Source organism: Lissotriton vulgaris, chromosome 3_1 (assembly GCF_964263255.1).
Source record: "Lissotriton vulgaris chromosome 3_1, aLisVul1.2, whole genome shotgun sequence".
Taxonomy (NCBI): domain Eukaryota; kingdom Metazoa; phylum Chordata; class Amphibia; order Caudata; family Salamandridae; genus Lissotriton; species Lissotriton vulgaris.
In genome coordinates this window covers 1,204,636,704-1,204,651,737 of record NC_141689.1, presented here as the reverse complement: position 1 = coordinate 1,204,651,737, position 15,034 = coordinate 1,204,636,704, and positions in this window count along the sequence as shown.

The following is a 15,034-nucleotide window of genomic DNA, read 5'->3' as shown; positions in this document are numbered from 1 at the left end:
CAGGGTGGTCAAGACAGCTGTCACAATCTCTGGAATCATATGCAGTACATGCGGTAGACAGGGGTCTAACGGGGATCCGGATTTCATCTGTGTGAGCAAGTCCACCACCTGCGTCTCCTCTAATAGAGGGAAGCAGGAGTAGCTGGGATCAGTCAGAGTGTCAATCTCACTACTGTCGGTTAGTGAATCTGCTTCTAAGATACTAAGGTCATCGTAAACTGCTTTCTGTTGAAAGAAGGTAGCGATACTTGTCACAAAGTTCTGGTTGGGACTAAAAACAGTATCACGGGGACTCTTTGTCAGATGAGTGACTGTTTTTAATAATTCTCTAGCAGTGTTGGAGGCTACTTGAATTCTATTTGTAAAATAGGCTGATTTAGCCTGAACTATTGCTGACTTATATTCATGCAGGGCTTTGGTGTATTCTAGTTTGTTATGGTAACTATAGTCTGAGCGCCACAACCGCTCCAGTCGCCGGCACTTCAGTTTTACTAGTTTCACCTCTGCAGAGTACCATTGCGCAGTGGCGTACCGTCTTCTGGGTTTTTTTATTTCCACTGGAGCCAACTCATCGACTGCATGACTGATCCAGTTGTGGAATTTAATCGCTCCATTTTCAGTGTTACCGAGCTCAAATACAGGGGGATCCTTAGCAAGTATGTTAGTTAAAAGAGTAGGTTCGAGCTTCTTCCAGGGGCGAGTTCTTTCAGGGAGTGTAAGACCTCTTCGACAATTTACTAGGTTGTTTAATTGCAAATAAAAAAAAATAGCATTATGGTCCGACCAAGGGACAGGTTGAATCGAAATAACTTTAATGTGATCATTGTTTGAGAAAATGCCATCAAGGGTATGTCCTGCAGTGTGAGTGGGATTCGAGATTAATTGATTCATGCCAAAACTAAGAAAATTATCAATTAATGTAGTCGAATCAGAGTCGTTATTTGCTTCTAGAAAGAAGTTAAAATCGCCCAAAATAGTGTAGGTGGTAGAGTCAGAGGTAGTTTCTAGGTAGGTATGTAATGCTGTAATAAACGGGGCTCTTAGACCCGGGGGGCGATACACAAGCAGGCCCGAGAATATCAGGCAATTATTGTCCTTAATTTTAAAGCTCATGGCTTCGGCTTCTAGGTCCTGTTGGGGGAGTGCGAATACTTTTAAGTAGGATTTGTAGATTATCCCAATTGCACCACCCACTGATCCTAATCTATTTACATATTCTACAGAATAGCCTTCTGGAACTGCAACATTCCAGTCCGGGCCTGAGGCATCAGATGCCCACGTTTCTTTTAGAAACATTAGGTCAGCAGCGTGGTCAGTAATCAGTGCTTCAATTTCATATTTATGTTTAACCATTGATCTAGTGTTCAGTAAAATACATTTCAAGATTCTTTTCCCACTAGCCGGGCGCTCTGACCCAAACTTATGGTTGTTATTGGTCCGCTGATGATTATTTGACGTAAGGCATTTACTCGTGGCCAGGAGCGGGTTAAGCAGTTTGTGTGATAAAAAGGGAGGATTAATAAGCGTCTGAAAGCCACAGGAGACACAACTAAAGGTAGAGGAGAGGTCTTCAGGATTTGCTCTTTGCAGAAGTTTACAGTAATATTGGTCCATCCTGATCAACTCTGCTCTCGAGTAGTGTATTTTTTGAAAATGGCCATAATTTCCGGCGCTAAGCGCGGGTCCGGCGCGGATGGGTGCAGACGGGCTTGCCTTTGGCGTGCCGCCGGAGCGCTGCGGGAGCCTGCTGTGTGCGTCCGCTGCGCTCCCTAGATGAGGTCGCCATTTTATACCCCCAAGGGCGTGAGGGGCCGAGCACTAGACCGCTCGCCTGCTCCTCGCCCAAGATGGCGGCGTCTGAGGCAGTACCCCGGCAGCACCTTAATCGGCTGCAGTATGACTGACAACAGAGCAACAAGCTCAAGAAGGGCACACAGCGCTCAGACACTCGAGCACAAAATAGTGGTACAAAAAAATAGAACAGTGACTACAATAAAATCAGGCGCGGTGAGTTTTAAAATAAATTATATTTCTAACTGCATAAAACACTCTATTGTCCCGAATCTACCTCAGAGAGAATCTTTCACATTTCTCTTCAATAGCAAAATACTTTTGGTTAACTTTAAACAGTAGGGGGGGCAGGGGCAAAATCTTTTTCAACATCTAGATGACCAAAGATGGGTTCTGAGTATTTTTTCTTGGTTCCAGTGAAACTCAAAATGGCCCACATATCACTAGAAAACTCTAGATTAACATGGACCAACCACTCCTGTGCTTCCCAGCCTAGCCTTTTCTTCCAAAACATAGCTCTATTCACAGTGTTGAGTGCTGTAGAAAAGTCCACAAAGAAAAAGTACCGCAATCCAAGCACACCATAGACTGCGTATTGGCCAGTATTGTTAACACTGTCACATTGCGAAATTAAATTAAATTAAATTAAATTAAATTAAATTAAATTAAATGAGTTTGTACTTGTAAAGCGCACTTATACACCAACCGGGGTTCCCTGGCGCTGTACGCATACCGCTGTGGAATCCTTCCTGGCTTTTCCCTGTGAAATGTCCACTCCTGGGCACCCCCAAGGTGAAACCAGGCATCCCAGCGCTGTTGGGGCCGGAACATTCCTGCTCAGAGCCTAGTCTAGACCCTAGGAACAATTTTAGAGATAGTTGTAGACATAACAAATGTATAACTTGATGATTAGAAGGCAGAAGCGCAGCATCCTTCTTATGAGCAGGAACCAGCATTCCCATCCCCTTTAAATTTTCAGGGGATCCACCAGTTTTAATGACAGCCCAAAATAATGAAGTCAATGTTGGAACCTATTTGTGTGATTGCAGTAAGGGAAACCAAGGGTATTATGCACAAATAAACTGCCGATTGTAATGATGTTTTTATTTGTAAAATTGTAATTGAGTTGAAACTGAAATTGAATCTGACCTGACATAGTAGATCCACTCTTCTTACATTTTCTGCACAGCTGGAGGAGGAAGCAGCTAAAAATGTAATGGAGCTTCACTGGCATACAGCAAGGTGAGGCACTGCAGTCCTTTTTCCACCTATTGGGACAGGTAGAGCCACCATTTTGAGGTGAGTGCGCACTCTTGCTTCCCTAAACCCCTGATGTATTTAAATAAGGACGCAGTGTGGATGCAGCATGAACGCAGCGTGGCCACGGACAGTGAGTGTGCCGCCGATGCACCAAATGCGAGCCCATCTGCGCCTCCCAGCATCCCGGAAGCATCCAACGCCAGCCACTATATTGGTCTGAATTCCAAAGGTACTCCACTCTATTCCTAAGGCTCCTCTCAACTTTGCGATCCTGCCCTAATTAAAACTTGAACACCACTCTGTCTGGATACACCAGTCTGTACGGAGATCAAGTGCACGCTATGTGGTTTTTACACAAAGTTAAGGGACCAAGAAGTCTTGAAACAGTCAGGAAAGGTCCCTAACTTCATGGCAGCTTTGATTAATGCTCAATCGTTTCCCATACATGCAGATAACGTCTACTACCTGCTCTATGAGGAGGACCTAGATGCTCTATTCATTACAGAAACATGGCTCACAACCTCCTCTGTCCCAGATTTTTGTTCTGCAGTCCACAATGGATTTACAATTTGCAGGAAGGATTGGCATAAGGGAAGAGGAAAGGAGTAGCTATCATTTACAGGGAACATTTACCCTTGCCTCCCTCCCCATAATAAAGCTGGAAGGAGCACAGGCTATGGGTTTTTGCCTCTCTCCCAATCAATCGATATGTGTTGCATTAATATATAGACCTCCTGGTCCAACGGGAGGGTTTATATCCTCTATATGCAATGCTCTTGCTCCCTTATTTCTTAGATATGCCCACTTTATCCTTATAGGGGATTTTAACTTTCTCATGGAGCTTGCTAAAGAGAAAGAAATAGCTGCCCTTTAGGAGAATATGGTTGGCTATATACTTGACCCAGACAATATTCTCTCCCACACACCTAGCTGGAAGCACATTAGACCAGATCTTCTCTAATCTACCTCTTGAAGTGTTCCTATCCCCATAGTCCGGTCATACCACTACATGATTATTTTCAGATGGGCTTAGGTAATGAGATCCTCTACCATTATAGGCTGCTTATCCAGAATGGTAAGAGCCTTTCACAAAGTCCACTGTAGGAGGTTAGAGAAGGAAAAGCCCTCTCTTACCAGTGAGGTTGACCAGGGGGTCAGTCTTATAGATAGTTGGAATATGTCCTCCAACTGAGCCTTAGCCCCAGAATGGCAACAACAACTATGCTACATTAAGCCACCCAGTCCATGGTATGCCCACTCCCTCAAAAAGAGCACACTAGAGTGCAAGCACTGGGAGAGACAATGGAGAGTGGCATACTCTCCTATCATCAAAACTGAGTATAAAGCAGCATTAAGAAAATATCACAAAGAAATTAAGATGGCAAAGTAAACTTTCTTTTGAGGGAGAATTTTAAATGCCAGAAATCAATCTATGGAGAACTTCAAAATAGTCGAATATTTCACCGCCCTAGAAGCCTGTACAGGCCAAAAACTACTGACCATGGAATGGTGCGAAAAATTGGCTCTCTTCTTTTGTGAGAAAATTGCTACAATTCAAGCCAGTCTATCGCCCCCAGTGGGAGGGCAAAGTCTTGGGCACTAGTAGGGCTGTGACAATTCCTGACAGCAGCAGGGGGAGGGGACAATCCTGTAACAATTCAGCAAGACACTCATACCTATGACAAGATTACTTCTTTAGAGACCGTGCCTCCAACCCCTCTGGAGGACTCTCCGTTAGTTTTAGGGAGCTTTAAATCAGACTTACCATCTGATCTGCGCCCTGCTAAACTTCTATCCCGGGCTGCAGAGGCCATCAACCCGCCCGTAAAGCATCTTTTCAATACATCCCTCTCATTGACAACTGTTCCCAAAATATGGAAACAGCATAACATTGTGTAACTTCTAAAGTTCAACCCCACAGACCCAGTCAGTTATAGACCCATCTCTCTACTTCTGGTTCTTACAAAGGTCCTCGAAAAACAAGAAAACAAGCAGCTTTCCTCACATCTTGAAATCAACAACCTGTTACACACTAGCTAATCTGGGTTTTGCCCCAAATGCAGCACTGAGACAGCTTTGTTTGAGGTGGTTGATTTCATCAGACTTAGGCTTGATGTAGGAGGCAGGCACTACTGGTCATGTTGGATCTATCTGCAGTGTTCAATGCGGTACCATAGCACACCCTACTGACACATCTTAGGTCAGTTGGAATTAAAGGACAGGCCTGAAATTGGCTTGCATCCTTTCTCGATGAGAGAGGATAAGAGGTCTGGTGTCCTTCCTTCTCGGCTGAACACCATAAGCTCTGCCTTGAGCCCTTGTAGTGTAGTTCCTATATTCCCAATAGGCTCTGCGCATTGGAATAACATAAACAGCAGTGTAGACATAGGACTGAGGTCATCTAAGTCTCTACTGACTATGTTAGACTTAATTAGTTTTTGCCAGCTAGCTCAGAGGTCACTAGAAACTTTCTCGAATGAATAGGGAGGGGTTAACTTCCCTGATTTAGACAAGAAGGGATTAGCTTCTGACAACAATATAACATGACAACTTTGCTCCCCCAGAATAAGGAGTGTATCTCCAGAGTCGTGTGAAAACAATGGACAGCTATTTCACTCAGTCAATCGTGCATGCTTAGTTCCACTGGAGTGCAGAGAAATAGAAAGACAGGCGTTTTCAATAAAAGGTGTTATTTTATTGAGCAGTCTTCTTTCTCATGCAAGAGAAATGAATTGCCACAATTACAATACTTATTATGAAGTAAAGTGGGTACAGTAAAAGGAGTATTATGAAATAATACTGTAAAAGCATTGATATGGTTTCTTAGCCATATGATACTTTAAAACGGATACAATATTTACATACATAAAAACATTGACTAACAAACTCAACTGGTGCTTCTAAGATACCCCTACCCTGGTGTACCTGACCTAAGCCTAATACGTGGAAAGGAGTAAGTACGTTTCAGTGTTAAGTTAAGTTGTTTTTTTTTCCCAAGAATCTGAATCAAGAATTCTCTCTAAAGTTTGAATCAGCTCCGTACCTTGGTTATAGAATGAAGGAGTTCTTATATCTCGTTTCTCAGGACTCGATCTCCCAGTAATCCGCAAGGGTGACTAGGAACACCGGAGCTGGATTTCTCGGCGTGAGAAAGGGCAGCTTCTCCAGTGTGTCAAAGGGGAGGGGCGGCTTCCTTTGGCTCTCGCATCAGATGGGCTTCGGATAAGTAGATAGCCGCTCTGATCCACACCACTGTGTGTTTGCTTAAGGCAAGTGTTGGTATATTTATACCTGGAAGGTGCCGTGTTTGACGTAAGGTTTGGACATAAGACGTCAATAAAAGATGTCACTAAGAACTGACTGTTCCTTTAGTGCTCGCAGGAGTTTAATGACAAATCAAAACAAAGACATGGGGAATTCCCAGGTTGCTGAAGGTTTGGTGTGCCGAAAGAACTCGTTGTGCTCTCTAGGAATCTAAGGAAGTAGGCTTGCCGTATTTAGGCTGCATGGGCTATGGCTGAATATGGCTAAGATTCGTATGCCTTCATTAGGACATGATTTATGATAACCGCATAAGGGCATGAATCAGGAATATTTGATTAAGGTCCTAGATACATTCACAACACCCACTCCACGTATAATGTCCATCATTACTAAATACTAAGCAATATATAAACATATAGGTATGCATGTGTTTTCCAACCCACCCCAAAATACAATGAAATGCATTTGAAATGGTATAGATACACGAAATCAGTATTATACTGTACGCTTTCAAGCAGAGTTATCATTCAGGAAATGCAAATATGAATATAGGCTGAATGAATTACAAAAATTACATTTATGAAATGGCTCTGAATACAGAAAAAAGGTCGAGACCATTTCATTACAAAGTTATACAGGATTGTACAAATGCTAGAGGCTGATTCAAAATATTGTCTCTAGAGTCTCTAAAAATAGAACTTCTGTTGTCTAAGAATAGTTCTACTTTAAGCAGAGTACCATGTGCCAAAAAACTGTAAATATTTTGGAAATTAGGGGAAAATAATTTCGTTCTCGGGAATGGAGAAAAAAATAGTTTCACTGTCTTTTTGGAGTTTTGTTTATAAAAACTGAAGGCCGAATTCAGAGTTCAGGGAACGCTGTGAGCTCGCTTTTTCAAATATTATTCTCGTTGTTAGGGGAGAACATTACTTCAGATAGGCCGGGAAAATATTTGTCTACAACAGTAGTTGAAAGTTGGGCCAACTCCGAAAAGGTGGAAATAGTGCATATGTGCGAAGCCTTGCCATAATCGATGTCAGGATCAGCAATGTTCACAGAAGGTTGTACCTGTGTGGTGCCGCTTTCATCTCGTACCTCACCTCCACTTAATCGTAATGGTGAAGTCTCAACGAATGCCGTCATCAGAATAGGTAGCCTCTGGGGACAACACGTTGCATGAGTCGTTACAGGACAAAGCAAAGCGTCGATATCCATTGGTACTGCTGATGGTAGTGTAAGACAAAGGTCCAACACGCATTCTTCTCTGCATAGCAGACAACGAAGCACAGGTAAGATGCAATTTTGCCAATTTGGTCTGAATGAAAGAAACCAGGTAGTATTCAGATCTCTTAGCCGGGCCAATCCGAGGACCTTAGTGATACGGTCTCGATATCGTATTGCTAGGATCGTTTCTTCCATCGTTGCCAGAGGTTTGTCTGTGGTTTGGCTTGCCATATCGGAGCAGAAGGAACAAAAATAAAATTCCTGCTACGAGTCCCAAAATAAGAGGCAGGCCACCGAAGAGCGAATGCACAAAATTCGGGAAGATGCCAAGAACTGCTTCGAAGGGTGTTAGCAGTCGCGAAAAAATTGTCTTAAATACATGTGCGATGCCACTGGTATCTGACATGTTTAAGATTTGGCTTAACATTTCTACGAAATGCACCGGGCAATTTGTCGATAATAGGGTATGTATCTCTGCTGTTGTCCTTGCAACTTTAAGGTCATACGTTTCTTTCGACGCGGTTAAAGGCACAGTTGTCTGTAAAAGAATAGACTTCATTCTGCTTAAAGTATCAATTTGAATAGAAGAGATATTCACATAGGTTGTTCGAAGAACCTTCACAGGCCCCATGCAAGTTAATACCTTGACACAAGAGTGTACTGCTTAGTGATTTTTTACAATTATTACCACTAAGAAATACTTCTTTTTTCACTTCACTATAACATTTGTGTGTATAAGGTAAATTCCAGGTCGATTTGATGTATCCTTTACCCAACCTTTCATACAGGCCTGCTGGTATATATTTTTGACAGTATTGAAACTGAAAAGTCGTAATCGGGATTGTAATGGTGCCATGTATTATCCATTCAATGACAGGTCTTTCTGACATTGTCAATGGTAATCTCTCAAGTTTTTCAATGCTCAGTATCATATAGTCTGCTCCTTTTTGTGCCAAACTGTTTTGTTTATCAGTAAGGTTAAAGATAGAAAACAATGACGTTGTGTTAATTAAACGCCATGGCACATAGCCTGAACGCAGGTTTTGTAACGTCCAACCTAGCTGTACAATAGAACGTAATTGGGACTGGCCATGTTGTAACATTAGCATGTCCTGCTCTATTATATCAATAGCAGATGATACAATGCTGTTCAGTGAATAGATTCTGGAGGACAGAGTCGTTAACCCATTGTCCACTACAGAAAATGATTTCTCCAAATTTATACGGTCAATTTCCCGTATTTTTTCTGCAGTTTCAATTTGTTTTAATTTCCAAGCTTCATTGTAAGCTGCGTATATACCGGTGTATATGAAACGTTTTTAACGCTGTTTGCGAGGTCCCATTACGAAATCTCGCAAGTCAGCACCTTCTTTAAGTAAAGTTAAGTGTTGCTTTATTTCGGGAAGTGTGGATTTCCGTAGCCAGTCAAGGCATAGTTTTCCTACACTATATGTTGTTACTATCCCTGGATGTTGTCTATGGGAGTATCTAGGGTCTGGCCTGTTCTGTTTGAACCCCTGTATTTTGTTCAGGAATCTATTTTGACAGTTATTTGCGTCTATGGGCCAGATAAATGTTTTTTTCCAATCAGGATTTGTTCTGGGGTTTTTTTTAAATATAGGACACGTCTAACCCCTCATCTGTAGTGGTGTTTCTATCAGGCATAGGTTTTGGTATAGACGGGTTATTTAAATCTTTTATCTTGGCTAAACCAAGACAAGTTGTTTGCTGAATTGTGTCATTCAGGAACATTTTTTGTTCTGGGATCATGCAGGCTCTGAATATTGCTTCTAGACCTTGTACCTGCCATTCTTTTGTTCCCCAGATGGTTTTTGTTTTAATGTTATTTTTCCAAAACTCAAAACCAAATGTTGACATTTTGTCATAAGATTTTTCAGAATAAATCAATTTAGTGTTTGTCAGCATGTTTTTCATTCCTTTCTTATTTAACATCTTGAAATAAAACATTTCTGGATCAGTGTGATTAAACCCTGAAAAGTATGGGAATTTTTCATAAAACGTTTTTGAACTGCCTATTGGCGGAGTTGGACAATGTTCCCACTGATTATAAGAAAATACATTTCCAGGATTCGCAGACTTATGCAGATAATGATGACCATAGTGGTTATAACAGTACATCTCTTCATAATTCGATGAACCCTGTAAATAATCATGTTCTGTAAATGTTGCTGACATTTCTAAATCTGACATCATATTATTAATATTTTCAAAGTCCCAATCATCAGAGAAAGAACTTGGTGTCACAAAGTCACTTAATGAAATCTTGAATTGGTGTGGATACTTCAAGAGATCTACCGGGCAATAGATTTCATAGTCAGTTCTGTCCCATGCTATACCACCGGGTATAGGCTTTGCTGTGATGTTCACTGATGATAGTTCTCTTTTCTCTACATGAGAGGATCTGTGTGGTTTCAGGACCAAGTTGATGTTCTGACTTGATGTGTCCATTATACTGTAATAAATGTACCCAAAATTAAAACTAGGATTAGCCAGAGGAGGAATAAAAGTATTCCTAACACAATCCATAGTTCAATACAAGGGGAGATCAGATATGTTTCTTTGAGTTGAGGAAAAAGTTCTGTAATTTTCATTTTGAACGTTTTTGTAGCTGGCTCGTCTCCATGTTCACTCGGATCATCGGAAAAATCATCAAAGTTGATAAAGTAGCCAGATGCAGTTCTGTCAATTGGTGGAATTGATTCCGGATTTCCATTGATCTTTGCATTTTCTTTTGTTACATTTGTATAGTCCGAGGCTTCATCGTTTTAGACTGGTGTTTCTTGAACTGTTGCAATTTGGGTTTCAAGAGGCACAAGTTCCATGGCTTTGTTGCATAGTCCTTTTTTATTCACTGATGGTTTATCGAAGGTGATAAGTCTTTCAGTTTGAACCTCTTGGATTGTAGCAAGATTTGGTCTTCTGCTATTTCTTGGGAGTCCACTGGGCCTACTACTTATTATCAGCCACATGAAAGTGGTTTCACCAGGTCGATGGATACAACTCTGTTCTCCTTTTTACCAGCAAGTGGCGGTAGTACTACTGATCTTGTTCCGCTGACAGCTAAGACAGGCACTGCTTTTCTGTAAGAAGGCCCAAATTCCTTCTTCACCACGATCTTTTCTCTGACCAGATCCCCAATCTTTGGAATCCAGACAGGTCTTGCTGGGACAGGTGGTTCTTCAGTGGTTGTTGGCTTAGACTTTATTTTACTTAGACTTTTTCTTGTTTCATTCAAGTCCTGTAAAACAGCCAAACGATCTTTGATATCAAAGGTTATTTCTTCTAACACTGAAGTGTGACAATCTAAATCCTGGATTTTCATTCTAGTGCCGAACAATAGTTCGTATGGAGTGAAACCCCTTAGAGAATTTCTTAGCAGATTGTTAAGACTATGTTGGACACTTGTTGGATGTTTGACCCACCCATCACCCGAACCTAATACCCTCGCCGTTATAGATTGCTTTATGTCACGGTTTTTTCTTTCCACGACCGCATTTCCCTCAGGATGGAAGTGAGAAGAGTACCACAATGCCCATGCTGCTCATGGCCTCTTTGTAAGCTTGAGAGCTAAACGCAGGACCCTGATCAGAATGTAGCATGCCAATTGCCTATGTGCCGATAAAGACTTGCAAATCTTTTATAACAGTTCTGGCATCAGCCGAGCGCTGGGGCCACATCTTTAGTGAATCTAGTCTTAATAATTATGGGACCGCATTTGTCCGGTCGGACGTCTGCGCATAGATAGCCTGATGCTGTCTAATAGTGGTGTCTGGGCTGGTGCCTGGTCCGGTTCACAACTGCGATCTCTGTTGCAGTCCTCACAATTTATTGCAAAATTGTAAATTTCTACGCTCATCCCCGGCCACAAGTATTGTGATTGTAATTCTATCAGAGATTTCAGGATCTCTTGGTGCCTCAGACCCAGTCCCATGTGTGCTTCTTGTATCAAGAAGATTCTCCGGTTCGTGTTTGGAATTACTCTATCCCCCACTCCAGGGATTCGAGCAAACGGAGCGGAGTTCGCAACAATTATGTATGTATAATTGATTGGATAGTTGAGAGGTAATGCCGCATAGTCGCCTTTTAATGAGGCTTTTACTGCCAGCATGGTTTCTCCATCTATTTGTTTTTCTGACCGCTTTTTAGTGGCTACGGAAGCCGGTTTACCAGCTACCGCTGTGGCTCTATCAGCCAATGAATTTGCTGCAACGTGAACGCAATCATGTTGATGACTCAGTGTATGTATCACGTGAGTCTTTTGTAGTTCTTTTTGCAAAGGAACTACTTGTTCCCAAAGTTTTTTATGCTTTATTGTGGCACCTGTGTTATCTTTGTAACCGTTTTGAATCCAAGTCTGCAGGTTCTTATTGGAAGATTGGACATAGTAATGAGAATCGCACACTATTAGTGTGGAGAATTCGCGATCGGCATTTTCAAGCGCCATCTTTAGGGATCTTATTTCAGCTCGCTGAGCTGTACAGTTTCTGAATGATTCTGTTTTAGTGACCAGTGGTCTGAATTTACCTAAGCGCCAACGACCTTTAACAATCGCGCACACGTTGTTGTAAATTTGCTTTTCCACAACAAAATGTTGTGCAAATCTGTCTGTGTAGATTACACAGGTGTATTGTTCTAGAGGCAGGATTTCGGTCGGCAGAGGATATTCATGTTCGTATTCCAAATTTTCTAGTTTTTTCATTTTTGGATCAAAATAATGTTTCACGTCTTCTGCAGCAAGAGAATTTTCCCATTGTATCCATATCGGATTTAGATTGCATGGACTTCTCAATGCCTCAATGGCTGATTCTGCTGTAAAAACAGTTATTCTCTTGCCTTGGGCTAGGGCTCTTTCTCTTGCTACAGCAGTTTGAACCACTGTCAGAATTTTTTCTGTAGAACTGAATTTCATTTCAGCTTGTGTGTACAAATGTGATTTGTAAGCTATAGGTACCGTTTCTCCCTCATTAGAGGTCAGGTATGTGAATCCGCATCTTCCTGGGATGACTCGGATTACCAGATTGCGTTTGTTTGTGCATGTTTGCAGTTTTGTTTTAGTTAACATGTCTGTCTGTAATGATCTCAAAATTTCTGTGTGTTTTTGAGTCCAATTATTTGGTTTGAAATCAGGTTTTATTAATTCGTAGAGAGGTTTAACCCTCTCTGCATAATTTAGAATGTATGTTCTTCCAAAATTCAGGAAACCTAGTATTGATTGTAAATTCTTCAGCGTTTTAGGTGCTTGGACTACTGCACATTTCTCTAAGAAATTGTCTGCCAGGCTTTTGCCTTCACTTGATAATTCGTATCCTAAAAATAGGACAGTTAGATGGGCTATTCTTGACTTTTTAAAGTTGAATTTGTAACCTTCCGATGCGAACCCAAGTATTATGGTGTTCACTCTTTTCAAGTGAGTCTCCAGGTCATCGTCTGTAAGATAGATGTCATCGACATAGGATAATGCCTCATCATCATACATTTGTAGTAGTTCTGTTACCCTTGCTGAGAATATTCCTGGGCTATTCTTGAATCCCTGTGGGAGTCGGCAAAATTGTTTTTGCGACCCCATTATTGAGAAAGCGGTCAAATACCTGCTTTCAGGTGCAATGTTTTGACAGAAGAATCCATTAGAGATATCTAATGTCGTTTTATATTTTTTGCGCACGATGTTATTCATTAGTGCTGCACTGTGAGAGTTTTGGACTGCAAAAGTTTTACAGCAGGAGTTTAGATGTCTGTAGTCCAAAACTAGACGATATGAATCATCTGGTTTGGAGACAGGAAACAAAGGATTGTTCATTTGTGAGGTGCATGTTTCAATCACCCCTTGATATTCAAGTTGATCTAAGATCTCCCTGACTTGCTTTTTAGCTTCTTGTTTAACTGGGTACTGCCTTTGTGCAGTAGGTTGATTTTTTAATTAGATTTTATGGTGAGGAGAATCCTCATTCCATCCTACATGATTTTTATATAAAGCAGGGGCTTGGACCACTGCCCATTTTCTTGCAAATGTGTATTTTTTATGAATTGGGATATGATTTGAGAAGGCAGGCATAATTATTTCTTCGCCATGAGGGCACTCCCTGACAAACTCTGGTGGCCAGTCTTTTTCAGCTAACAGGATATCATAGCCTTTAGAAAGATTTTCCCAAAAGAGACCTTTTATTTTCCTAGTTTTATCTCCCTCTATATGTAATGTTATTTCATATAGTTTATGGGGCACGCTAACTCGCGTGTCTGCAGTTTCCACCTGAATTTATTCAATTATGTCCACTGTCTCCAGAAGATTCATCAGGATCTTGCGAGCTATGGTCACTTCTGCTGCGCTGTCTAGCATTGTCTGGGTCCACTCTCCGTTTTTCAGTTGTGTCCTCAGGATTCTCGGCATGTTTAATTTTAATACTTGCTACCTTTTTTCTGGGAAATTGTGATTTTTTACTTTGATGAGCAGGTTCTTTGTCTTTGGACTTGACGTGCTCTTCTTTGTGTTCTGACCATCCTCTTCTTTCCGATTTCGGTGAGGAAGTCTGAAAAGATCGAGAGGGACGTGTATCAATATCTTGATATCTGTCAGGTTTTCTTAATTTATCCCTATCTCTAAGGTTATATCTTTTTTCAGAGGGCTCCCTTTGGGGAGACTTGTCTCCTCCTCCTGGAGATTTATTCCTCCGTTGGGGAGACCATCCTCTGGACTGAAATTGTTTTTCTCTGGGAGTAGTTTGTTTATTACCCTCCCATTTCTTCTTTTGAGAATTGAGATTGTTTTTGATAAAGGTTTTTTCAGGATTTTCAATTAGTTGGGGTTTTACAGGTTTACCACCCAAACTATCTCTGCCTAATTCTTCATAGCATTTTTCAATTATTTTAGCAAGCTCAAAAGGTTGGCTTGTTATATCTGTTTCCTTCAATTTTTGGTGGATTGCCACACATGCTGCTTCTCCTTTTATGTTGGCTAATAATATAGCCGAGACCTGCTTGAAATCTTTCAGTAATTTCATATCCAGAGTTAAAGCAGGTTCTGGACCGTATTCGTTTTGAATCTGTCTTAGTACATCTGGTATAACCGCCATTGACGGAACACCATGTGTTTTTGTGTAGATAGAAGCAAAGACCGTGCCCCAAGTGTCACAGTCTTCCACATGTGGTGCGATCCCCATTGGGAGACAGATAGTCAGAATTCTGTGTTTTTCGTGAGGGATAGTATCAGGAAACACTGCCTCTATCTAAGTGATTTTTTGAGCTAACCAAAAGGGGATTTGTTCCCGTTTTGCGGGTGTTTTTCCAAGACATGATTGAATATTCTGTGGTGTAATTTTATTTGTATTCCCCTGATGAGGGGTGTTTTGAGGAATTTTAATTGCAGGTTGGACTGTTGAAGTCCGCATGACATATTGGACCAATTGTCTATGAATTTTAATTAATTGTTTTAGTTGAACCAAAAGTTCTTCGTCTGACATTCCTTCAATGTCTGGGTGTG